The sequence below is a fragment of the Coturnix japonica genome, chromosome 1 (assembly GCF_054131305.1).
Source record: "Coturnix japonica strain WE chromosome 1, WE-NBRP24, whole genome shotgun sequence".
Taxonomy (NCBI): domain Eukaryota; kingdom Metazoa; phylum Chordata; class Aves; order Galliformes; family Phasianidae; genus Coturnix; species Coturnix japonica.
In genome coordinates, this window is record NC_140663.1 from 82,778,221 (window position 1) to 82,805,129 (window position 26,909).

The window sequence follows — 26,909 nt, forward strand, 5'->3', positions numbered from 1 at the left end:
CGTGCTAGAAGAAAGTTTTGATAAAGAGTCCATATATTATGCCTGAGGAAAATATAATGGAAAAGCAGTACAAGTGCATCTTTTTGTCACTAATTCTAGAGATTCCAGAAAGAGAAGTTTAATGTATTTTCAATATTATATTTCCAAGAAACAGAATTACACAACTAGAAGCTTCAATAAAGAAAATATCATATCATAATCAATCCCATGCAATAAAACAAAAAATGAAGAGAAAAAAAAAAAAAAAAAAACCCTAAAAGTTCCATTTCAGTCTAGGAAAAAGCAGAAGTAATAACTCAATTGTAATTCTCATACCTGTGCCATGCACACATTCAATTTAAACATGGGCTGCTCAAACCTGAGGTGAAGGTTTTTAGTGTCACCTGATACTATATGCATGCTTGAGTTGAGAATTTCACCATTGGAGGTCAATATAAATGGAATCTTGAATTGGCAAAAATAAACAGGAGCTTCCTTTTACATACTATTCCCAGAGAGACTGATGCATAATCTCACAAAAGTACTGGCAGAGCAGCAGTCACTCTGAAAGAATCTGAGAAGCTTCCAGAGGAAGCCACCTCTTTTTAAACTACCACTACAACTTCTTGGAGCAATCTTGACACTGATAATTCAGTGAGGTATTTAAAGAGAATTCTACGTGGATTACTTTGATGCCCCACTGAGAGCAAGTGAGGATTTCCTAAGCAACACTGTCAGCACTGCTTTATCAATAGAATCAAATTCCACATTTCACAAACTAACTTTCTTGTTCAATTGAAATAAGTATATTATCAAAGAAACACGTTTTCGAAAAGGAAACATGAAAGAATTTTTCTACTCCCTCTTCATAACTATTTCCCCCAAACCTGCATCCCTCCAGGCATTACGCACATTAAAATACCATCTCACAATGAAATCTGTGATCTCCATTTGCAATTGCTGACATCTACATAGTTACTACCACTGAAAACAAAGTACAGCCTCCTTCCGTTTTGTACAGTGAGGAGGTATTCATCTACTGCATGCCAATCCTCATTTACAAAGCAGCTGGCAGTGCAAAGAATGGCTAAAAATGATTAATAGCTACCTGTCAGCAATTTGCTCTGCCTACACTAGTTGTAATTCTGAGTTCCTAAATATACCATAGAATCCCATATTTGAACCACTTAGCTCTTATGCTATCGCTGTATCAACCACACAGATGGCAAAAATGATTTCTAAGTTGACTGCCAGCAGACTGCTGAATGTACACCAACACTGGTGGAAAAACTCTCATAATTCCACATAGCCTGGCGTGAGAAACGTGCCAGACTGACAACTTTGCAGACTCAGTCCACAAAACAGCAAGGACAACAGCTGTGCTATCTTCTCCATACTGTCCCATCCCTGTATTTCACTGCTGACCTGGAGAGACCACCATGAGAAGCAAAGAAACATTTCAGTTATCTTGGCACCTCTGATGAGGCTGCTAGCGAGGGTGCCAATTAGTGCCAGGTTTCATCATATTTGTAAAGTGGAAATGTGTTTACTCAGAACTGGGCTGAGACTACCAAATTAATTTTACATAGAGTGCTTAGCCACCGGGTGGTAACAACTTGCAGCTACTAATTATTTGGCTGGATTTGAATCCTAACAGTAAAAGTGGAAGGCTGTCCATCCCACTGCTGGTCCCCTGACACGTTCTGACCTCTACTAAAATTCTATAATGAGGAAGGAAAGCTGTACAGCTTTTAGCCACACCATGACATAAGAAAGGGATCTGTTCTTAAATTACTTTTATTTTCAGTCATCTTAGCAGTGCATGCCACACTACATTTAAGAGGACTACTGTAGCACTTTACCATTTAAGAGATGAAGTAAAATCACTGGTTGTTGTAGTTCACCAGGGCAGTATTCTGCCAATCACTAACAATCATTAATACTGTAAGATACATCATACATAATGCATTTGCAGTTTCAGTGCCAGGAAAATCTGCTAGATTAATGCTTCCTACCCAAGGCCGTAAGAGCTCTATTAGGTTTTATTACACAAGTATTTCCAAATTTCTCATATCACAAATGTGCAAATAGCACAGAGGCGTGTTTATAAGGTTATTTATTCTTTGTACAACTGGGAAACTGCAAGAATGTTGAATTCCACACAGATTTTAAGGGAAGAACTACTGCTATTCTTACGTCTGCAGTACAGACAAATATAAATAATGTGAAAAAAATACTGCATTGTCAGTCTGTGGATTTAAATCAAGCCAAACATTAATCACTGTGTTGAAAAGGGATTCTCATTTACTGCACCAAAATAAAATTAAATTAAATTACTCTAACTTCCTGTAAATAACTCCAACAGTGCTGTTGTTTGAAGCCCTCTGAAATACCGTGACACAAGATTATATTTGGCAATACAAAATTGCATGACAGTGTATGCAACAAGGCATCCTTCCCAGTAGGCTCTTCTTCAGTCAGCCTTTCTGTGTAGCGTTGAACATTTTGTTTGAACAGGGATGTTCAAATTGTTTTTGGGAACCAAAGTAAAGTATTTCAGCTGATATTAGTAGAGGGATTAGTATAACAATTTGTCCAACAGAAGCGTAATTAACTGCATTCTGGCATCTGAAATTTGTAGAACTAGTTTTCTTCTTAAATAAATAAATAGGTATTATGAAACTCCACAAGCAGTTACCATCTACTCATTTTCATGAAGTTAAAAAATGTAATAGCTTGGTGCTTAATTTCCAATTTTAATTAATACAATTTTAATTGTATTAATAATACAAATATGCTTAAATCTTGCTCAACTGTTTGGGTTACTTCCAGGCCAGATGAAGTGCCTTTCTGTGTTTTTGCCTTTGCACACTGTAGCATAACAAACTACTTGAAGAATAAATGCAAAGTATTCACCATGTCCTCAACTTTCTGAGATAAACCCTAAGATTAACTGCAGAATCAGAGTTTTAAGAGACATTCAGGGCTTCTGCTCCTTCTATTCACCCTTCTTTTTCTGAAATAGGTACTACCAGATAGTTTTCTGGAACTTATTAATGACCTTACACCCACTAAAACTCCACTCTGTAGTGCGGGTCATTCATAACAACTTTAACTTAACACAAATCCTGAGGTGTCACACAACTCTTGGAGTCACTCTGCAGGTTTTCTATCTGCTGCCAGTGATCCTCTATCTGGAATCAAACCTGTATTCTAATCCTGAGACCTTTGCTTCTCTTCCAACCTGGGTTGATGCTGTTTGCACTACTAGGCTGGTAGGGGCAAGACCAACACTAAGACATAGTAAAAAGGATAGATGTGTATTTCTGCATGCAGGAACTCCTCTCTTCCATTAATTTATTGTATGTCCTCTCACTTCATGACACATCTAATGAAATCTAAGACAAAGGAGAATTATGCCTACTGAGTTATGTCTAATTTTTGTTCTTTAGTAAACAAGACAGTTCACAACAGTTACAGGTTCTTAAGCTGCTGATTCTTAAACTCTATGGACAAAGTTCATTTTCCTACTATTTTAACTTCTTTAATACCAGAATCAGGATGCTGATCTTACCTGTACTGATATATCTCTTACTGCTATAATCCTTTTCACCTTTTTTCTGTTTTTCCAACACTGTAACCAGATGTGGTCCTCCAAATGGACAATAGCTGGCACAGTCTGCAGTCTCAGCATGGCTCTCTTCTATTTGTTCTCATCAGCTTCTTCTTTCATTTCACGTCTGGGCACTGTGCTTGCTCTTGATGCATTACATTTGTTGGCTGTGAGTAATGATCAGAAATATAATTCAACTTTAATTTAAAAAAACAACAAAAACTGGAAAGGAGTATTGAGCATATTCTACACTACTTATTTCAAATAAATTTGACTATTAAATATTAAATTTCAAGTGACATTCAGGAGTTAATCCAGATTTCCAAAACTATCTTTGTCACTGCAAAGCATATAAAAAGGGAACATTGATTCTTGACTTATTATTTATTTACCTTATCTATTTTGAGCTAGTAAGCAAGCTATAATATAAATTGTTCTTCCTCTCTGAAAAAGATTGAGATTATTCAGATGTATTACAGCAAGACCACAGCACAGCTGGTTTAGAATGAAGCTCCTGTCTCCACAGGAGTTCTGGATGCCTCTGTTAGGAGAGGCTTACATGACTTGTATATCACAACAGCTCACCCTGATCTCTGGGGCTGCTGGTAAGCTCTGCCTCATGCCAATGCATTGATCATCATCAATCAGTCCCACACTTGTTCCACATCCAAAATGTCTATCAATTTGACTCCATCACATATTCTTCAAAGGTTAGCACTTCCTGTAAAATCACACCCAATATGTATAAAATCTACTTTTTAATAATAACTTGTTAATGGAGCAAATCTGTTGACCATATACCGGAATTATGATTCAAAATAAATAATGCCACATATTTTTTTCTTCTTTCTGTTTTTCATGCATACTGCAGGCTTTACCTACAACCAAGAAAGAAAGGGTGGGTTTTGTTTTTGATTTATTTTTTTTTTAAATTAGAGTAGTGATTCTTATACCCTTGGATACAGAAGATGGAGCATAATGAAAAAACATATTATGATGAATTTAAGCCATATGAAGCCACATCACTATTACTGCAACAATCTGAGCCTGAAAATCCTGATTTATTCCTAACAGAAGTCCTCCTCTTCCTATTACTGGAAGCTTGTGACAAGAAGAATTCTTCTAAATTATTAAAGCCTAACTAGAGGATATAAAGATGCACTAAGGCTTCTTCTTTTTCTGCCACAAACTGAAACTAATTCTCAGGTATAATAGTTTGCCTTCCTAAGCTCTGAATGACTTCATGTCATTAAAGTCAACACTGGGTAGGTTTCATAGAACTAGCAAGAAGCCAGCTGCAATAAATTTCTCATGTCCTTTTGCTGAGAATTATCCAAAGTGTATGGGTTGTGTTGTAGGAGGCTGGTTTACTTAAAAGGCACCAGCTTCCTTTCAGGTTAAATTTTTGCCTCTTATTGTAGGGCATGAGGCGGGTCTACTTGAAGCAGCAAACATAAAATTATGTATGTCTTTCCATATATTTACCTAGACAAGGTTAAATAATACAGTTTTCAGATTTCCAGAGGCTTTGTTATAAGATGTCTGAAGCTATTTTCTCAGTCTACCAGCGTTTTAGCAGCAATTCAAACATTCTCTTCTTAAAGTCCTTTAAGGTTATGCCGATTAACATATAGATCATGAAGGCATCTCCCGAATTAGCAGCATGTTAATGATCTTTCCTAAAGTCCACTGCCAGAATGTCATGATTCTGCTGTTGCCTTCATAGAAGTATAGCAGTGGAAAATACGGTATAACAGATGCGCTCTAAATATTACTGTTTCAGAATAACATAATTTCCAAGGAAACTTTACAGATTTAAGGAAAATTCACAATCTGAAGCATAACAGGAAATGTCTCGGGTGGTTTCTGCAACAACATGGTCCTTCTTGTAAATGCTTTTCACGCATTTAAAGTAATTGGAATTGACTGATAAAATGTAAGATTCTAAAGGAGTAAGACACTCCTACATCCCAGGCTGGGCAGCACACATCTGCATGCTTCTTCTTTAAAGTAACCTGAAGCTACAACACTAATCCAAAATGCTAGTGTCTTAATTAATCACAGTCCATCAAATAAACTGACTTCCATGGAAGCCCCTTCTCATATTGTGCTAGGGGGAATCTGTACTTTCAGGATTGAGAATGCTGAACATTTCAATTGCATTTTTCTTTACAAACTGTTCCATTTCCCCACCCCCCATATCAGTACTTACAAGAAAAAAAAAAAAAAAAAAAGAAAAAAAAAAGCAATATAACATCAACAAAATAGCAATTGCTTTGTGGACTGAACAGAATATGCATTCTTATTCGTCTTGAAATATAAGAAATTGCATATCTGAGAACATATGTCACAGCTTCAAATGACTAATGGATTCTCAGAAGACAGTATAAAATACTGGCCAAGCAAACTGAAGAAAAATTGTTTAGGTATGTGAGTAGTACAGGGAATTAACACATCTTTAGTGATACATAGGTTTAAGCACACAATGAACTGAGCATACTGGTCTGTAACATTAACTCCAACTTAATTACAGATCTATATCATATTCTGAAATACAGTACATCTTGTACCACAGAGCTTCAAAGCACATGCATACACACTCCCTGCAGCTCCACAGAGGTGACTCCTGTCTGGTTTGAAGAAGACAGAAAGAGTAAAATGCATTACAGAATCACAGAATGACCCAGGTTGGAAGGGACCTCAAGGATCACGAAGCTCCAACCCCCCTGCCTGGCAGGGCCACCAAACATACACATTTACTAGATCAGTTTGCCCAGGGCCCCATCCAATCTGGCCTTGAACACCTCCAAGGACGGGGCACCCACAACCTCTCTGGGCAGCCTGTTCCAGGACCTCACCACACTCTCCTAGTAAAGAACTTCCCCCTAACATCCAACCTAAATCTTTTTCAACTTAAAACTATTTACCTTTGTTTTGCTATTATCAACCCTTTCAAAGAGTTTATTCCCTTTAAATTAGTTATTCCAATAAACATATCCATTAAATCAGTCATAGAATCATAGAATTGTTTCAGTTGGAAGGGATCTCTAAAGGCCACCTGGTTCAATTTTCCTGCAAGGAAAAGGGTGCTCAAAGCCCTGTCCAGCCTGACCTTGAACGTCTCCTGGGAAGGAGCATCCACCACCAACCTCTTACAACAGTGTTGTAAGGCAGAAGCAAGAAATATAACAACAGATTCCTTTCTGCCTCAACACCCACTGTCTGTTCAGAATGCATTGATTCCAATAAATCTAGCTGATAAAGAACTCACACTATAGCTTACTTAAAGCTTTTATTAATATTAGGTAATAACTCACGACCAGGAATAATATTTTTTGATACAGTTCCATATTATTTCCTTCCAGTTAGGGAAAACATAATAATAAAAAAAAATTAGGACACTGGAACATACTTCCACCTGAATTTCTGAACCATAATGGAAATTGGATGCCTTCATTTCCTGTCAAAGATAATAACACAGCAATACTTGCAGCACATACTAGAAGAGAACAGAAAAAATAAAGAAAAACCCCTCTCACCACAGTTAACACATGCCTTATCTCTGAAAAAGGCCAAACAAACTATAATAGTTCTATTCATTGTGTCTATTGAATGGCAGCTTATATATTCATGTAAAACTAAATTCTCAGGCTACTTTCTCTCTTTTCCATATCAGCTTTGAGGCATTCTCAGTTCTTGCACATTCCTTTTTTTTCCTGAAAATATAAATCTCACTCTGATATCTTTGAATAGCGAAATACACAGTAACCTGTAAAGTAAGTAATACTGCACTTACCACTACTAAGACCAAGACCTGTTCATTTCTATAGAATAAACCTCTCAGCAAGATACTCCTATATGCAGGTTAGTATCAGGAGAGAACTCATCAAAATGTCAGCAGTGGAGGAAGGGTAGGATTAGCCTCATTTACTTTTAGAGGATTCACCTGGAGCCATCAGGTGCTCATCAGGAGACAGATAGATTAGGATTCTACCACTGTAAATCTAGAAATGTATCTCTGTTTCTTTGTTCAGCTATATACCAAAGAGCCTCTACCCAGGCCTCAACTTGTGAGAGACAGAACAAAAATCCTGGACCCCTTCCATAATTTTTCATACTTTTGGAGCCTGCTCCAAAAGCACAGAAAATGTGACACTGATGAACTTAAAGGCCCAAGAAGACTTACCCAATACTTTTCTTGATAGTTTATAGTTTTCATGATGGTTTATAGTAATGTTTTACATTTGATTTGATTCTATACAATACCTTTGTCATACAATAGAACAGAGACATCAGAGTTTAGAGGCAGGGCTTGAAAAGGTATTAATGGCCAACTTAATTCTCTGTTTTTCTAGTACTAAAACTATACTTAAATGATGACTAAAAGGTGGTGCTTTACATAGCTTATGAAAATGCAGTTAAGTATTCACTTTTGCTCATACTGACCAGAAAAGTCACACAAACAATGACAAATGAAAATACACACAAAACACAACAATTGCATCTGGAATGCTCTAATAACTACAATTCCTTTGGCTCCACTATCTATTTCAATACACTTTAGGGTCTGCTAGTATAGGAAACATCCTACAGTTGAGACAATCTGTATACTAAACAAAAAACAAACAAACAAACAAACAAAAAAACCACTGTTATCATAGACAGGAAGCAGTTACTTTTTCCTTTTAAGTAAGTGTGTGACATAAACAGCAAAAATTTTTATTGCTTTTCAAACTAATTTATCTTCAGTGAACTGCCTGGTGCATTGAACCAACCATCAGCTCTTCCATTTTTCCAAGGGATCAGGTTGGCCCTGCTCAGCCTGTTCTTATCATTAACTGCCCATTTTTTAAGATCTGAAATGACAATGTGGTTCCAAGACAATTTAGGAGGACAGGTATTCTGATAATGAATGTAGATGAAAACACAGAACACTCACTGGATTCGTTGGAGGTTTTGTTTGTTTAGGGGTTTGTTCCTGTTTTGTTTTGTCTTTTTGTGGTGGAATGTTTTTTGGTAGGCAAACACTATAAAAGATCTCTAGATTCGAGAAGAAATCTCTCTCCTAGCACAGGAAAGTATCTTTTGGAAGTGTAAGGCGAGATGTGTGTTGGGTTGACACATATATCACCCTGTCAAAAAACACACTTTCCTTAAGACCAACACAGAAATCACTTTTAACTTGCAAAGGTCTGCACAGAACAGGGTTCTAATGCAGTTCTAACATGCTTTACAAAAGCTCTAGACCAGGTTTCATGCTGAACTGCTGGTTATTTGACTTGCAGTAACTTATCTCCTCTAAGGGAGTTCATCATATTGAACATGAATGTAATGAAACATTTCTGACAGCACTGATGGGATGACAGGCTTAGGAAAGGGAGTAAAATATGTAGCTCTGTTCTCAGCATCTGCTTTAACCCCTATTATCTATTCACTACTTTGAGAGCAGTGGGAGATAATATTTGCTTGTGAGGAGTGAGGTTAGGAAAGAAACACTAGTCAAGGACTGACTGAAACTCCCTTCTGTCTGCAGACAGAGCTCAGAATCTGAGCAGGATTTTAACAAGGTTCTACCATCTACTCTCCACAGACCCAGGGGAAAGGAATGAGAAGAAAGAAGCTACATCTCCTTATCAGTATAAATTTACCTGAATTTACAAACTCTAACTTTCCAGTACCTTCATGATAAATGCTTCTAAATGCTGTTGGAGTCTGTATCTTCTTTCTAAGGTGCACAAAAGAAGTAATTCAAAAAGTTAAAATACACAGTTTTTAAACTGTTTTGAAGTACTTGGTCTGGCTTAGATGGAATTAGTGTTTTTCAGAACAGTCTACATGTTGCTGTTTTTTGGAGCTGTGACTAAAATGGTGTTGATATCTATCTAGTGTGCTTACTACTAGTGAGCAGTACCTGCACAGCATCAAGGATTTGTCTCCTCTTTTTACCGACACTGCTCCCAAAGAATGAGTGGGTCAGGTGTGGGAAAGAAGCTGGGATGGGACACAACAAGGAGTGCTGACCCAAGCAGACAAAAACAATATTTTATGCCATGTAAGTAAATGCTCAGCAATAAAAACTGAGGGAAGAGATGTTTTGGGGAGCTACTGCTGGCTAGGCATTGCTTTAATTTTGGCAGGTGGTGAATCATTGCCTTTGCATTATTTGCATTATTTTGTTTTGTTTTGTTTGCTCTTACTCTTTCCTTCCCTCATTAAACTAGCTTTAGAGCATTCTGAGGCAAAGAAATAACCTCTGACCTATTCCGTATAGCTGGAATAAGAAGCTCTGCACGTACACAGACATTAGTAAAAGAAATACATATAAACATTCCCACAACTCTGTTGTAAAGGAACATGCAAGAAAATGTCTTCCTACAAAAGGTCAAGAATCTAGCAAGTTTCTGAAAGGGCGTAGGTATTCACAGGCATAGCAAAAGTAGCAGGAGTTAGTAATTGGTAAATATACATTTTGTGAGGTTACACCTAGAGGTTATAGTAGTTTTAAACTGTCAGTGGTAGTCATGTAATCACTGCTGCTGCCAAATATAGTCTAGCAAGGTCGGTCAGAGGTAGGTGGAAAAGCCATCCATGCTGCATTGATTCTACTACTTCTAAGGGCTGAGAAAATTCATTTAAAGGCTTTTGGAGGTTTATGTTTTTAACTGTGCTATGCATATATACTACATCAACCTCTATTAGTCAGGCCTTGTATTTACTATCAAGCCCTCTGGTCCAATATACCTCTATAAAAATCCTGAAAACAAAGGTGGATCTAATTGTCATTGTATCAACAATCAGCAAGATGAGCTCAAATTATATTAAAGAAAAAAATCTATAGCAACTTCATTTTTCAATAGTGTGAAAATGATTAGCTTCCCTTTATTCAGTAAGATTTACATTCAAATGATTATATTTTGATATAAATAAAATGAGGAATATGAGGAGATGCTGGGACAAATTAACCCTCAGATATTGATGAGTATTTCATGTTCATTACAAGAAAGTTAATACGTGTTGGAAGGAATGAGTAAACAAGGAAACCTGACTGTTTCTTAACATTGATTTTGCCACCTGTTATACTTACACAATAAACTACATATCACACCTTTTAGGAAAAATCAAAGCTGACACTGCAAGGGGAAAGGTCAGCTTTTCTGCCTATCTTCTAGCACTATTAATCCTCTCAACAACCCAGCAGGTAGAACAGAATCTTTCTTACCAGTGTGATGCAATTCTTAGCTTTAAAAGAAGAGCTTCTGGCCTTCAATCTTTCTTCATATAATTCTAAGGAAACAAAATAAATAAATAAATAAGTACATCCACAGACAAAAATTAATTCAAAGGATGAAGACGTGAGATTCAGTTATCAGATCTTAAATGGAGAAAAGGGGCCAAAAAAAAAGCCAAACTAATTGGGAAATGTTCTGTTTCACAAAGAAATTAAGTGAAATATTGCTGGGAAAAAAAAAAAAAAAAAAAAAAAAAAGGCCTAGGAAGAAAAGGAAAAAATATATAAATAAATTATAGGGGGAATAGCTAACTGCAAACTGAAGCCAGAGGAGAAAAGACTACTAAACCCACACTCCCCTGGCTCACTTTTTCCCCTGTGGTGTACAGGAAGCAGGGAAGCAGTGGAGAGCAACACCTTTACAAAGTCTGTCACCATCAAGATTTAAGCATGGAATTACTTGATCTCTTTCAGTATTCAGTAAATTCCTACAAGTCCTGTTCCTGTAATTACTAATGTGTAAATGAACAATAATCTCATCTGAAAGTCACAGAAGGAAAAAGCTTCTATTTTAAGTTTCACATATGTGATCTCAAATGATAACTTGAAATATCAAATACACAATGTCTGCTGCCTAAAGAAAAAAATAAACAAGAAACTCAGTTGTAGCACAGGAAAGTACTCTCTTCTTTTTTCCTTGTATTCTTTCCCTTCCTTGTATTCTTTTCTCTATCAACTGTATCTGCTTTTCAATCAATAACTTAATTAAAACATATATAATAATATTATCATATGCATTGCTAATTGTGCAGTGCCATAAGTATATCCAGGGCTCTGTGTGCTATTGTCATTTTCATTATTTGAGTTTATCCAGCCTATAATATTAATAATGCAGACAAACTTAACCAAGATCCATAATTCCTTCATTCATTGCACTAAAGTAAATGATGCATTTACAGTTTCTTTGTCTGGAGCATTAAGCAGTATAGTAAAAATGTCAAGAGCACAGTTTTATTCCAATTAAACATGCAGAAGAAAGCCTTCTATTTTTAATTACTCTTTTATATCACTGATTGAAAAACAGAACTGAAAACTGGTTCTGGAAACAGTAAAAAAACACCCTTAACAGCCATTGTCTTCATTCAGTCATATCATATCCAATATCAAACCAGGCTAGCCACCGTTTTTCACTTTTACTTTGAACAGCAAAATAGACCACTGATGAAAGAGGATTTATCCAATTATTATGAGCAAAGTAGCTTTAACTTCCTTTAGATATCCACTAACAAGATATAAAATGACACTTCCCGGACACATCACTAGCACAATAGGGCCTTTATTGATTTTCATATCATGTTCTTCAGCCTGAGATGACTCTCTTGAGAACTCTGCTTCCCAGCAGGAAAAAAAAAAATTGCCTTTTCTATGTTTGAATTCAGATCTATTAATGCATCCCTTGCTGGAGACTGTGTCATTTTAGTTCTTTCCCTCTTAACTTGATGTGTCTACACCTTGCTGTCTCAGTGTCCTAATGGATCCCAGGGTTAGAGGTCAGAGTATGAAAACAAAAATTGAAATTGCTCAGCTTAAGAATCAATAAGAAAAGACTCTTAACTCTCCGTCTAAGGGTAAAACAGGTAACCAATGAGGTGTGATAACCACTTTCAACCTTGTGCTAATGTTATAAATAGACTATCAACTCCAAAATACATTACATAGCAAGAATAAAGACAAAAAGTGATTAATATTATTGTTCAATCTGCACTACTTCCATCAGGAAACTCAGAGTTGAAGGACCAGATATTACTCCTTTGTGCCATTCTGAACATTTCTGACGCATGACACTGACATCATTTCTTTAATGTACAATTGAAAGGCTAAAAGACTCTCGCAATAGTTTAATTAGTGCTGAGAGGTAAGGTTCCCAGACCAGGATATGGTAACTTCACCTATATGCTTGCATTTATCCATGATTACATATTCCACCTGTGAATAAGATACAGTGATGTAACATGTTAGAACTGGCAATAAGAAACCATGTGGAGCCTTTACTTGGGTTTGGAAAGTGCAGCAGATTAGTTGTGTACATGCAGTCTCTGGCTTGCAGAAAAGCATTAGTTTGTAGAAAGAACTATATAAAAATACAACTACTGTGTTGTACTACCTAACTTTATTGAACACTTAATGCCCCAAATTTATGGAGCTTAGTTCATTGGAAGATGGTAAGTGGAAAGATAAAGAGCCCAAAACAATTGTATACTTCAACATTTATTAGTCTTTATCATAGACATAAAACATAATTGCATGGCAGTTCTGACAAGACCAAGTGCTGGGTTCTGCGCTTTGGTCACAAGAGCCTCAAGCAACACTACAGCCTTGGGGCAAAGTGGTTGGAAGACTATTTGGGGGGAAAGGACCAGGAGATTTTGGTGGATGTTCAGCTAAACTTGAGCCAGCAATGTCCCTGGGTGGCCAAGAAGTCCAATAGCATTCTGGCTTGTATCAGAAACAGTGCAGCCAGCAGGAGCAGGGAGGTGATTGTCCACCTGTACTCAGCTCAGTGTGGCCGCATCTTGAGTACTGTGTTTTACCCCTCACTACAACCCTCATCTGCCTCTTCCTACCTGAAGTAGTCCAATCAATGAGATAAAAACTATGAGGAACCAATTTGGAATGGCATTGCTGACTTTAAATAGATAAAATTAATACTAAATACAAACATAAATATCATAATTCAAGTACTCATTTGCCTCAAGTAAATGTTATGTCATAAACCCAACCACACTTTAACCCAGCACTGACAATCTAGAAGAATCAATAACAGTATAAAAAGCTCAAGACATTTGTCACCAAAATTAAGGAAGTTAACTTGTTTTTGTCCCCTAGTGCAATGAGCTAGAACATCTTTCCTTCTACACCTCCTTCAGTGGGTATTTCTGTATGATTGTTTTGCATTTTCTTGGTGGACCACAGTCATTTTAAGAGTTTAACAATGAAATCTTCAACTCTTTAAGAAAGATACTTATTACTAAATCATGCTGCCTTCCTAAAAATTCATGGACATGGACACTGGTCTCTTTATATATAATTCAGAGCAAATTATTTATATGAACAGTAGTCTCCTCAACTTTATCATCTATGAAACATCTTCTTCTACAGCATAATATGGTGTGCCAGCAGGAATTCACTCTCTAGGCCTGGTCAGATTTTCTGTAAACCAGAATACATAGGTAATCTTTGTAGCCCAGGCTACAAATTCAATTTCTAAGTGAATTCCTTGGGCCAAAAGAAAGGCTGTGTACAAGTCCACATGTATTATAAAGGGCATAGATCTCATACTGACCCCAGTCAACATATACAGAAGCAAACAGTCAACCTTACAGAGCCACATTTTCAGTAACTCAGTTCAAGGGCTATTCTGTTATCAGCATCAAATTATTAATTAAGAGTATCCACATATTATATGTCATTGACATTTACTATCTATCCAGTGGTTTGCCTGGGGGGATATTTGCCATTCAGTTCAGCTGGTAAAATGCCTGCTGAGCAAAGACAATCCCAATTTTGGCTGGCATGCTGTACAGAATGTGCACACAGCAGGAACTCAGCAGCAATGAGTCGGCCAATTGATTAAATCTGAGCACTGACCAGCAGGTGTCTTTTTAGTGTGCACTGAATGGCTTTTCCATAAAACTCTCTGCTTCACAGCAGCTGGATGCACATCACTTTGGTTGTATAGCAGTATGTCAGGAATTTTTGCTACAAGATAAAAGCACCACTTCTTTTGTAGATTTCAGAGAAGCAATATCTTCCTCCTCATCCCTCCCTCCCCCCCCCCCTCCCCCTTTTTTTTTTTTTTTTTTTTTTAGTTTTATGTATTTCCTAGTGAAAGCTTTCAAAAATCAACAAGTTACTAAATAAAAGACAACAGAAATTGTATATTTTAGGCCATTTTGATGAGACAATTGAAAATCTATTTGACTTTGGACTTTTTCCTCCCTTTGTGTTCCCGTTTCATACTCACCCAATTTAGAGATTGAAGTATCTGGCTGAAATTAAATCATGCTACTGTAAATTTTGTAGCTTTGTAATGACAAAATTTCAATAGGAAGAGGTTACTCTTGGTCCCACAACAAGAACAAAGATCCTGGAGGTAACTGAACTTCTAACTCCAGGTGATTTCAATCCCACAATTATCCGTCCACACCTTACCCTTATAAATTTGAAGAACCTTTAAACAGCTTTGTTTTCTCTATACATAAAAGTATTTACATGAGATATAATAACATTTTATTCAGGACAAAAGGAAATGTGCCTTCGCTCAACAAGCAATTTTTAGCTTCATGCGAGAAGAATACATTAAACTATTTAAAAGCAATCGACACACAAAATAAATAATTATCCAGAATGATAACTAATGCTTAACATACTTTGAGGTTCATAACAATTTACAAATCCATGTTTACTTGGCAGAGATCCAAGTGAGACATTATCACAAAGGTAGTTTTTTCTTACATTCTTGTGATTCTTTTTAACCTTTCTTCATAATAGAAGTACTAGCCTCTACCAAAGACAGAGAATTAAATGCACTTGAAATGTAGCCTTGTATTCATTATGTTCCGAAGTTCCTTGCCATACTCAAAGTACTTACAATATGCAAATCATACAAAGATATATCTCTCATAAGAGTTGTACAAGAGGTTGGCAGTTCAGTAGCACTCACTATCTTTGATCAGAAGTGTACTTCACCTTTTCTTTGAGAACATGTCACCAACGTGGATTTCAAAAGAGTAGCTACACTAGTAAAAATTTTACTGATCAGATTAAGTTAGCTGAATTATTAGAATAAATATATAATAAAGCAGGTACAATGGCATTTTTTACAAATAAGGTAGTTTGCACCACTGAAATTTCAACACTAATTACCTTACAGTTTCTCTAATCTGTACAGAGCCATCATCCATGGGAGGAATACACAAACCTCTATTTGGGATATGTTCAAGGCTTCTCAGTCCTGTAGAAACAGTAGAAGTCTTCCCAAGGAAACTATTTTCTTCCCTGAGAGTAAAATTCAACAAGGTCAGGGCAGCAGAAACAAGGAATTTGTCAGAGAGGACTGGCAAAGTTCACTGACCAGTATGGAAATGAATGTAGCTGGGAGGAATGAATAAAGAAATGAAAAAACATAAACAAAGAACAAAAGGTCGGGCAAGAGCTGCAGCTTACATGACTGGTTATGAAAGCATGGAAAAATGAATGGGAGTAGTGGCTACTTCTGCACTGGTCCTTTAGCAGTTTGTGGTGCTGGCAAAGATGATATTGGCAGTCCAATACCAGAGGACTACGTACATTTCAGATCCTGCTTTTACTATGTTTTGAAGCAGAAATGAGCAAAGTATCTACTTATTTCCTCTCTGCTTTCAAACTGAGATTATGGTCAGGTGCATTTGAAATCTAAATTTCATGCACTTCTTCAGTACTACAGGGAAAAACAAACAAACAAGCAAACAAAAAAAACACCTAAGAGGCTAAAGCCTTCACCTTGACAAGAATACAGAGGGCCTGCAGTATTTCAAGTAATCGCTACTGTTTCTTTCTCAGGCACCAAGCACATGCAATCCATAAAGTCTGAGATGCACACACCTGAGGAAGCTGAACACTCGGATCCATCATTTCCTCATGTAATTGTCAAGTACTTGTCTAGCTCTATAATTTCAAATTCCAAGGTAGGATGTGAGCTGTTTTACTGCTCATTCAAAATATATATCTAGTTTGATACAAACCACTATCCAAAAACCATTACAAGTAATACTTGTAATAACTTCATAACTACAGCTAGTAGTATTTCCACCAACACAAAAGACAGCAAAAATCCTTGATGTTACAGTTTCAAAATTAACTGAATCACATCAGCAGTCTCAGAAGCTGAGAAAGAGTTTAGAAGCACTTGACTTTCAAGAGTCAATGAAGATGCAGCTGTCCTCGTTACTATTTGAAACTTCACTGCCACTTGCTGAGGCAGATTTAATGCATCCCCCAGCTTATCAGCAGAAATGGTAAATAGTCCGCATTAATCAGGACATACCCATCTCATCTCAGTCTTTTGGGGGACAAAGGTCCATTAGGGAATGAAAAGCAGATAAAGCAGAACTTCAATTACTTGAAGTTTATTTCTGATTCTGCCTGAAGTATCCTTGTGTTCCTCTTAGAAAAAGGATATAGGAAGATATTTATTTTCTGAGATATAACCATTAGAAAACAGGAGAAGCACAACACATTCTCATTAATTTATTCACTCTTTAAAGCAGCCATGTCCAGCCCACTGTCAGCAGACCACACACAGCTCAAATCATCTAGTAATGTGTCCCCAAAGATCTTTAAATTTTACCATTAGTGTGTGATTTTTAACCATTTATGGAATCAAATGGAAAATTTGTGTCAGAACATGAAGATGAAAAATGGCTCACTGACAGCGTTTAGTGTTTTGGTGGATTTTACTGCTCATTTAAGTGAGTTGAACGTGCATCTTCACAGTGAAACTTGCCTGTGCTGTGTTTCAAACTATAATATTGTTCAAAATGATACTTACCTTATGACGTGCTCAAGTTTTGGCAAATATTTTTTTTTCATTTGAGAACTCACTGAGAATTGCAGACACTTCCATCAAACCAGAATGATGCATGGGTTTCACAAAAAAAGATCAAATATCCCACTAGCTTCCTGTTTCTGTTGCCATCCTTTTTATGTTTTAATTAAAATTAAAAATAAAAGAAGTTTTAGTACTTACAGACATTAACTACATCATATATTTTATATGCAGATCAAGACAATTCCTCTTCACCTAGTGCAGCCCAGGCAACACTTATGCTTTAAAGTAGGTGTAAAAAAAAAAAAAAAAAAAGATCCATTTTTTCTTCATTTCTTTCTGAATGAATTTGACAGGGACTGTAATTCCCAATTTTCAAAAGCAAAGAATGTTTAGTATGTAAAACAGTTTAGATCGAGCATATACACAAGATATTACCAAAGATGTACCAGTTTTGAAATGTAGCTGCTAGTGTGAAATTCAGTGACCTTGCTCTAAAGATCAGGTCAAGCACTTACAATGTACATGCATTAAAGTTTCTTTTACTTATTAGGGGATTTTAGTCACAAGTAAGATTTCCTTAGCACACATTTCCCAAGAAACTGTAATTATGCTGTTTCAGACAACTCATTGCAGGTATGTCATACTGTTTTAGTCAGCCACAAAATGGATGGAAATTTTGAGCCTTATACATTTTCACTTGGAAGACTGCAGTGAAATAGAGTCTACAGAACATTTCTTTTTAGGTAACATCAAAAAAGAAAAATACAAATGAAACTCTCTTTAATAAAAGAGACAGTTTACCTTCTCTCTGTGTACTTGGTAACATTTTACAGCTCTTACTCTTATCTCTATTATCTTACTCAAGCAACAGTCCTGATGCGTTCAGCAGAAACCCTGCAGGATAAGATACCCTTATGACCCATAAGGCAGCAGGAAAACCTGAAAGCAAGCATGAGCTAACAGAAGTAAGTTGCGTGTTACACGCAGTGTAGAAATCACACTCTTACTATAACCACCACTCAGTACTTCCCAGGTACTAAGCAAATGGCAAAGAACCAAAAAACAGCTGCATTAAGGGATTCCATGCAGCTGCTCAACACTCAAGAGTAATGACATGTTCATTTATTAGATACCATAAGATGCTATGAATGCTAGCAATCAGTCAGGATTTTCTTTAAATAAATACGGAATAGTGAAGTTCATTTGCACGGAAACTTGATACATCACATCATAACTTTTTCAGCTTTTCTTGATATCATAGAATTCTTAGAGTTGGCAGGGTTCTCTGAAGGCCATCTAAACCATTTCCCTTTCAATGAACAGAGACAACACAGCTAGATCAGGTTGCCCAGGACCTTATCCAGCCTGGGCAAGGATATATGTTGAATGAATTTGTATTACACCACTACAGATCAGAAAAGAAAGAGTGGCTCCTGAGAAAGATCATGATGCAAAAAAAGGTTCTCCAAGAAGCCCAGAATTCTCAAAAAATATCTTACACAGCAGTAGATTAATTGCCTTCTCAAAAGGATGAAACATGCAAGATTTGAAATGCTCTTCAGAATTATCATTGCAAAGAAAGTAAAAAACAAAGAAAAACAAAACTAGAAAGGATAATCAGCAGTTCTTTCAGATTGTCTAGTTTAAAGAGGATGACTGTCTATCCAGAAGAAGAAATAGTAAAGCCACATCATGCAACACCAAGATTTTGTGGAAAGATGATGTACATGTATACATATAGTGTGCCTGAAGAAAATTCTTTACAAATGCTGCTTTGTTTACAGTGTCAAACAACCATGCCCACATCTTGAAGCATTCTGCTTACCACAGCAAGCATTTATGGATAGACAAATGCACATATAGCATTGTGAGTTCTGCTGTTCAAAAATCGGCAACACCTTAAAAAAAAGAATGCTATCAATCTCCAGCTTGTAATGAGCAATTTATATTTCCAGAGGTAGACTATCTATGAAATCATAAACCCCAAGAGAGACCACGCCTGAGGAAGGGGTTGCCTGAAAGCAACAGTTTCCATCTACCAGTACAGACGCAGGCACTGACTAGAGGAGCTCAAGACCCTAAGCCTGAGGCAAGCAGAGTTTATGCTGCTGCATGCAAAAGCAGTTTGTACACTGAAAGCAAACAGTTGGGAGTATGACAAACTTGTTCATTTTCATCCAGAAAATAAATCTGTCATTCTTGGAAGAAAGCTGAGTTGTTTTCAGAGCTTGCTTGGTATATCTGCAGAGATATTTTTTGGGTTTTATTTGCTTCTAGTTTGATGTTCTTTTTTAGGCCATGAAAGTTTTATTTGCAAGGGGTTAATCGTGTATCTCCAGCCTTTACTGAAGCAGTTTTGGCTAGTATCACTAGTGATAGATGCTTCTGTTTATCACTATCTGTCCAGTGCAGTTGAAACAAGGTACACAGAGGGAGGAGCTGTTTTGGTTTTGATCCTCTGTACTTAACACAACTACATCCTCAGTATCCAGAAGAGTATGTGTATCCTAAATTGTTCTGGGATTAAAATAATTAAAGTTTTCACTGATTCATAATATCAGAACTATATGACAGTGTACAACTGAGACAGAGCAGAAGTTGCGCTCTGAGGAATTCTGCTTGGAGACCATCCCTGGAAGTATTCCTTTGCAACATACTTTTGAACTCCTTATGAAGCCTTTGTTTTAGAGACATCAGTCTCCTCATGGATGACTAGAACCTGATAATATTGTTTAATGAAAGTGATTTATCCAACAAGTATTGACATCTGCTTCAAATTGCTTTCAGTGTTCCATTATTTTGGTCAACTCCACAGACTGAACAAATTCAGAAGATAACTCTTATCAAAACATCCTATTCACAACTCCTGAACTCCTGCTTAGTAGAAAGTATTTTGTCCCCACCTTCAGTGTAGTAGGATGACAAAAGCGATGGTAGGCTCCTTGGGGTGAAGAGAACATTTGTGCTTTACAAGAAGTGAGCACAACAGAAAATTAACTCTGATACTACCTTAATCCAAGACCAACTTCAATTTTCTCAAGACATCTTCCACTTCACATGAAAAGGGATTGTTTCTGAAATAAAGGAAATTTCTTTGTGGTCACCTCAGCACAAGAAATGGAAACTACAGAATCTAAACTTGCTTCATTTCTGAACAGTTTGCCAGTTTTACGAAATCAGTACCTACAGTTCCTCACCTCATGGACAGCTGCCTTCCAGCTCCATTCTTTTGCAGGGACAAGCTCCCAGAGCTGTACTGGCTCCAGAAGAACATCAAGTCAGATCCACAGGACATTTTCCATCATTTGTAGTCATTAAGAGCAATAAACCTTGTGAGGCTGAGTGAGCACCAGAAATACCAAAGCAGAAGTGCTCTAGGTAAAATGAAGTCCACAAGATAAACTTGATGTAGAATCCACTATCCACTATCATCACTCACACAAAAAAAAAAAAAATAAAGGAAAATATGCTCCACTCAAAGATGGGTTTGTGTTGTAAAGTTATGGCATGCTTCCAGCCTGGAAGTGTATTCCATCATACACATCAACATACAATGCTATTCAGTTTGTGCATACCTAGTCCTAGGGCTGTAAAGTGAGATGAACAGAGTCTTTACCTCCACTGGGAGATGTATAATAAATACTATTCCACAGCCTTACCCCTTTTGCCATAATTTGTCATGGTAACAAATACAAGCAACAGGCAAGTAACAACATCCATAGAAGTTATTTTTGTAAGAGCCACAAAATCAGATTAAGCACTGACAAAAGCAGCAGGTTAGCAGAACATCTGGGCCACTATTTATAACACAGTTCAGTCTGATGTCACAGGGAGATACTGTCAGGGTAAAGAAGAATTCAGCACACTTTTCATCCTACATACATCATACTTAAGGGGAACAAACAAACAAAAAAAGGTTAAATATAGAAACAGAAAGCAAACTTACTGTTCTGTATTGTTCTGCTCTTTTGCCATTCTGCTGCTATAACTTTAGTGTAAAGAATAACTGAAAAGGCAGAGACTTATTTTTCTGAGCGTTACTTCTTCCATCCCTCCTACTAACAAGTCAACAGAAACAAACTGGTGTGCTACTGTATAAAGCAAAACACACTTTCCTTGTACTTTCAAGTTCAACTCTTTTGCCTCAGGAATTCTCCTGGCTCACGGGTTTGATGTCAGCCCTTGATTGTGTTTTGATGTTTCTGCAGATCTACGATTGAGTTCAATTCTCAGCAGCCAAAACAGACATTTGTCATCCTGTATGCATCAAATTTCCTGTGGCACACTGCCCACTTAATCATGCAGGCAAGGGGAGCGTTGACAGAGCAAGAGGCTGTCTGCAAGTCACTCTGACCTAGCATGTGTGGAGTCACATGTAATTACCATTACTTATAAGGATCACTCAAGGCTTCCTGGTGTTACTGCACACCAGTTCAACCACACCACAGTGTCTGAGTAAATATTTGCACGCAACAAAGAGCTGTTGAGAGAATTTCATCTACAGCCACAGACCCCAGTGCATGAAATATTCAGCACGTGAAATGTCTCTAGTGATGCAGAGTGGTGGGTTTCATTCTGATTTGATTAGCAGTGATGATTCTTTCATGAGGTGTGACTGTCCTTCTAGATTAGCATCAGCCCAGATACCATGCAGCAGTCACGGAAAAGAGATGGCAGAAGAGCAGTCTGACACGTTACAAGGGTTACTTTATACAGTCTCAACCTATGGTAAGTTTTCTTCTTCAGAAGAAAATGGTAGACTCTAAATTTTAATTAAAAAAAATAAAATAATAATCATAAATATGTAGAACTCTAAATTTAAACGTAAACACATATTCAAATATCTACACTAGTATGAGTTAAATAGCAAAATGGAAGGTTTAACTAAGGGAATTTTTTAATATGCCACAAGTAAGACATTCATTTCTTTTCCTGAAAAAAGCTAGGAACGTTACACTGTAAGATGTTCTAATATGTGCTTCTGCATAAGGAATACTAATCATCTCCTAATGAACATCTTAGAATTTGGTATTTATACTGAATTAAATTTTAGTTACCTCTTCTTTATATACACTGAGAAAAATTAGGAATTTTCAATAGCTATTAAGTGAATTTGATAATGCTCTTGTAATACTTTTCCACTGTGGTAAATTCCTGTATTACTTCTTTACTGTAGCAGTGATGTTCTGAACATAGATCTAAGGAAATTTTTCTTTCCCCAGGAAATAGAATTTTATTGGACAGAGTGAATTGGATGGAACAGACAAAAAAAAGAAAGGGTTGTGTTCCTGAAAGATATTTTAGTTTGCCATCCTGATCACTTACCTTTACAAACATTGGTTTAGATGAGCTTCCAACTTAGACAAATTGACATGGAAAGATTTGAAACTCTAGCAGCAATTTGACTTAATACAAAAACTGAAAAACTCACCTACTTTAATAGTTTTGATCTCCCAGGGTGATGTATTTATTAGCATTGGAAGAGGACAGTGGCATATAGTACCCCACAGGGCACTGAATACCAGCAAACTCAAAGGAACTGATTTTATTTATGTAAACCACAATATAAGAAATTCAATTTTCAATCTACTGCTTTGTCCTAGATTGTCTCCATCTTCCATCATCACTTCTACAATTTCACACCCCAGCTTGTCACCCAAATGAAAACAAGCTTACAATCAAACTAACAGGTAAACTGAATACTTCCCTTGTTCCTGAAGTATAACACATGAGTTCTGGCTCTGTGAGACGTGGTCTTTCGATTTCAGCTGAAGGGGAAGTTCTCCTGTCTTTTCCATGAGGGTAACTGGTGAGGGCCTCCCAATAAAGCAAAAACTACAGGTAATGCAATAAGGCAATAATTAAAAGCAAGAAATGAAAAATACATGACCATATGAACCTCCAGTAGATTCCCTCAGATTCTTTCTGTGCATTGCCCAAATTTTATATTAAGTACAAATTGTGTATGTGTATATATACATACATTTTTTATTTTATTTTTTGCTAATTAGACTTTGAAACTGTTAAGTCTGAAAATGTGCGTGGGGACTTCTCAAAAGAAAGGAGTGTACTGAGCAACTGGATATAACAGTAGGCAGACTGTTTTGGTTACTTAATCTAGCCAGTAAGGCCTTGAGATTTAGCTAAGAATCCTAAATTAATTTATTAAATATGCAGGTTTTTTGACAGTGGAGGTGCACCCAAATTTTTCTTTTTTACATTGAAACACCTCAGTTAGTGTAAACCTGGAAATTCTTCTTTCAAATTCACTCTATTTCAGTTAAGATTAAAAGAAATAATAATAAAGAATTTCACAACATAGCAAAAACAAAAACAACAATAACAAAAAACTAGAAAGTGGGAAAGATAAGAACTTGAGTAGAAATGCCCCCATGTGGGTTGAATGACAAAGCAAAGCAATAGTAATAATAATAATAATAAAACCAACTTTACTGCTACAATACAACAGTATTCTGCATCACACTAGCCTAATTTCTAGAGTTTTCTCAACCTTAATGCTAATAGAGGCCTTGTGAGAGCTAATATGATTTCACTTCATTTTGTACTGAGTCTTCAACTTTTCAACAAGTAAATGTTGAAAACATAGGTAATTCTTGGAACCATCAGAACACAAAAATGTTGATGTTTGGAAGTCACCAGACACTGCAGAGTGAGCCTATTCCTCCAGTAATTTACCTCAAGTTTAACTTTATCAGTATTCAGGACCATTCTGCCACAGTGGAGAAAAACAGTACTGTAGAAACATAAGAGGAAGGAAAGATAAAAGGAGAGCAGGGAGGAAGAAAAGTGTAACATCTTAATTGAACTGCGATAGGGAATGGTGATATGGCCTGCAGCTATGGGAAAACATTTTCAGTGATCTAACTCGTGAAGAGTAAGGATGGAGACTCCCCAGTACGTGTCGTTTTTAAGAGGAAGTGGCTGAAGAAGTGGTTCAGAAGCATACAAAATAAAGCATCTGTTGCATGCTTGTTAAATTCAAATGAATAATTTGCCAGGAATAATATGTTTGACAAACTTAGCCTCTCTTTTCATCATGTTCCTAGAATACTCTGACTGAAATTGCATTATTTAAATGTATCCAAATCTCTTTTCAACTTTTCCCAATGTAGAGCTCAGCAGCAAATATTCAGACATTTGCTGAGCTGTGTTAAAATAAAGATAATGCAGATTTTTTTCATTTCTTAACTGTATGAACAAACATAACCTACTTCTGAGAATAGACATACACAGGTATTTAAAAATTGATTTCCATGAGTAAGAGGCTTTGTGGCATACAAGTACATATCCAGTGAGAAGAAAAGTAAAGGATGTGATAAACAAAAGAAGAGCTGCCTTGCACATCAGTAATTTACCTAGGCAAAAGTTTACTACGGAGACTTAACAACACCAAAACCAATATACATTACCATATCCTGAAGGCAGAGCTTTCCAGTAAATTCTTATTTTCTAACTGCTCAACAAAACCAAAAATTATTTAAAAAATTAAGCAAGCAAATTTAAATATTTGAGTAAGTAGCTTTTTTAAGAGTAGTCTGGATTCCACTAGCATTCCCAGAATTAAGTTTTCAATTGGGTTATCTTTCTTGCTTTAACACTTAATCATTTATACCTACCCCTCCCTCATCCCATATCCTCCCCCTCAAAAAAAAAATTAAAAAAAAAAATATATATATATATATATACGTATATAGAATAAGAAGAAGAAAGAAAAAAGAAAAACATTCACTGTTCCCAGGATCTGTTTCTTGTATAGTACCACAATCACTGAGAGCATGCAATTATTGAAATGAAGATGTTGGCAGCCCTCCAGATGTCAGTAAGCATACAATGGGTATTACTCACAAGTTTCTCATATGCTATTCTGGGCTGCAATCTATGAGTTCTAAAAACAGTGAGATCCCAGCAGTGCTTGTTCCCTCCTTTTGATGCCAGATTCTTTTGTAAAACACTGTCATCTTAGATTAGCAAGAACATTATTTATTTTCTAATTCCCTGATGGTCTTTTTTTCCTATTCTCTAACATGTGTCTTTGAGATGGCTGTCCTACCATAAGAGCCTAGAGAATGGCATATTCACAAAATAAGTAACGAGAATCCCTGCCACCCTGAATTTATATGATTGGAAAAAAGGCCTAAAAGCTCATTTGTTGGCACTTCTTGATCTGTCTGTAATGTGACAGCCTTTTAAAATCATTTCTGAACAGTTCTAGAATTTCAGAAAACATTCTAGGCATTAGCAAGGACTCTGATCACTTCTGATGAAAATTTGATTTCGGATATCAGTTTTGCAATCTCCCAGCCAAGAACAGTGAGGTAGAGTAAAGAGGATTTTTTTCTGAGAAACTGCTAGAGTTGCCAGCCAAAGGTAAGTCAGTCAGAAAAAGGGAATGGCAAAAACATTCTGGTTTTATTGTTCATGCATCTACTTACAGAAAGAAAAATCAATTCAGTTTCAGAACATTTGAAGAATACTAGGTCACTCCTAGCAAAAGTACTTCTACTCCCTTGAAGCCTTTCTTATATGTGGACATTGCAAATGAACATGTCTGGTCCTCTATATCCATTTGAACTTCTAGAGTCCATTTCTAACTGGAAGTTTCTGATACAATAGCTGCAATGACAGTAGCTGGTCTACAGTGAACAAAAAAATCTTTTAAAAAATGACATATATTTAAGTAATGGCTAAATGCATATAGTTCTTATTACTACCACTATCAGTCACCTGCATTTCGCTCTCTCACCCAAAAAAATCTAAAAAAAAAACATCTTAAAAAAACCTGTCACTGGATATCACAAGGCTCACAGTAGGCCTAAATAAACCAGCAGAGAAGCATCTTAAATTTTGCTATTTACTTTTCCCCTGGTATTTTAATTAATTTACTCTAGAGGTTTGTATGCTTACACTAAATATGACAGAGATAAATAAAATACAAATGAGGTTTTGCAACAGATATGAGAGCATCACATTGAAGACAGCTTAATAAGAACACCAAGAGGTGTGACAGAACACATTCTATACCTAATGTCACTTCATTTATTTTGTACTGGAAGAATATTTCCTCATCCTTCTAAGTTTGAAATGAGATTATATTCCTGTTACGGCATAGTCTTCCACAGAATGATTTGTGTCATTGCTAGTAAAAACTGAATGTAACAATGAAACAGCTGTAACAGTAATTCTGGCGTGGACTGACAATTTGTCACTGAGTTTGAAATGCTAATCAGATTTCTTGTATGTCTTCAGTATGGTTGACAATGACTTACTGTTATTCAGATATTCACTGCATATGAGTAAGAACTCCATCTTTTAGAAAAAAATATTAACAAATTAACACTGATCCCTCTGGCACCCACATGGATGTACAGAAATCCCCCTAATATTATTCAGTATCTGATCAGTCTATAGAAGAATAAGTTGTTTTACGCTCAACCACTATAGCATAAAGATTCAGTAAATAAATGTCTGCTACCACGCCC

At 36.5% G+C, this 26,909-nt stretch overlaps 1 long non-coding RNA gene across 2 annotated transcripts in view; it reads right to left on the minus strand.

Moving 5' to 3' along the window:
• LOC107321691 (uncharacterized) overlaps positions 1-16,859 on the minus strand; it is a 42,638-nt gene extending 25,779 nt beyond the window's left edge. The window contains exons 1-3 of one of the 2 annotated variants that reach the window (XR_014938396.1): positions 15,747-16,859; positions 10,812-10,876; positions 3,554-3,759 (exon numbers count right to left, since the gene is read on the minus strand). This is a non-coding gene — a long non-coding RNA (uncharacterized LOC107321691). The remainder of the gene's footprint in view (positions 1-3,553; positions 3,760-10,811; positions 10,877-15,746) is intronic. The other variant, XR_014938402.1, reaches the window with a different exon arrangement.
• Between the last annotated feature and the right edge of the window lie 10,050 nt (positions 16,860-26,909).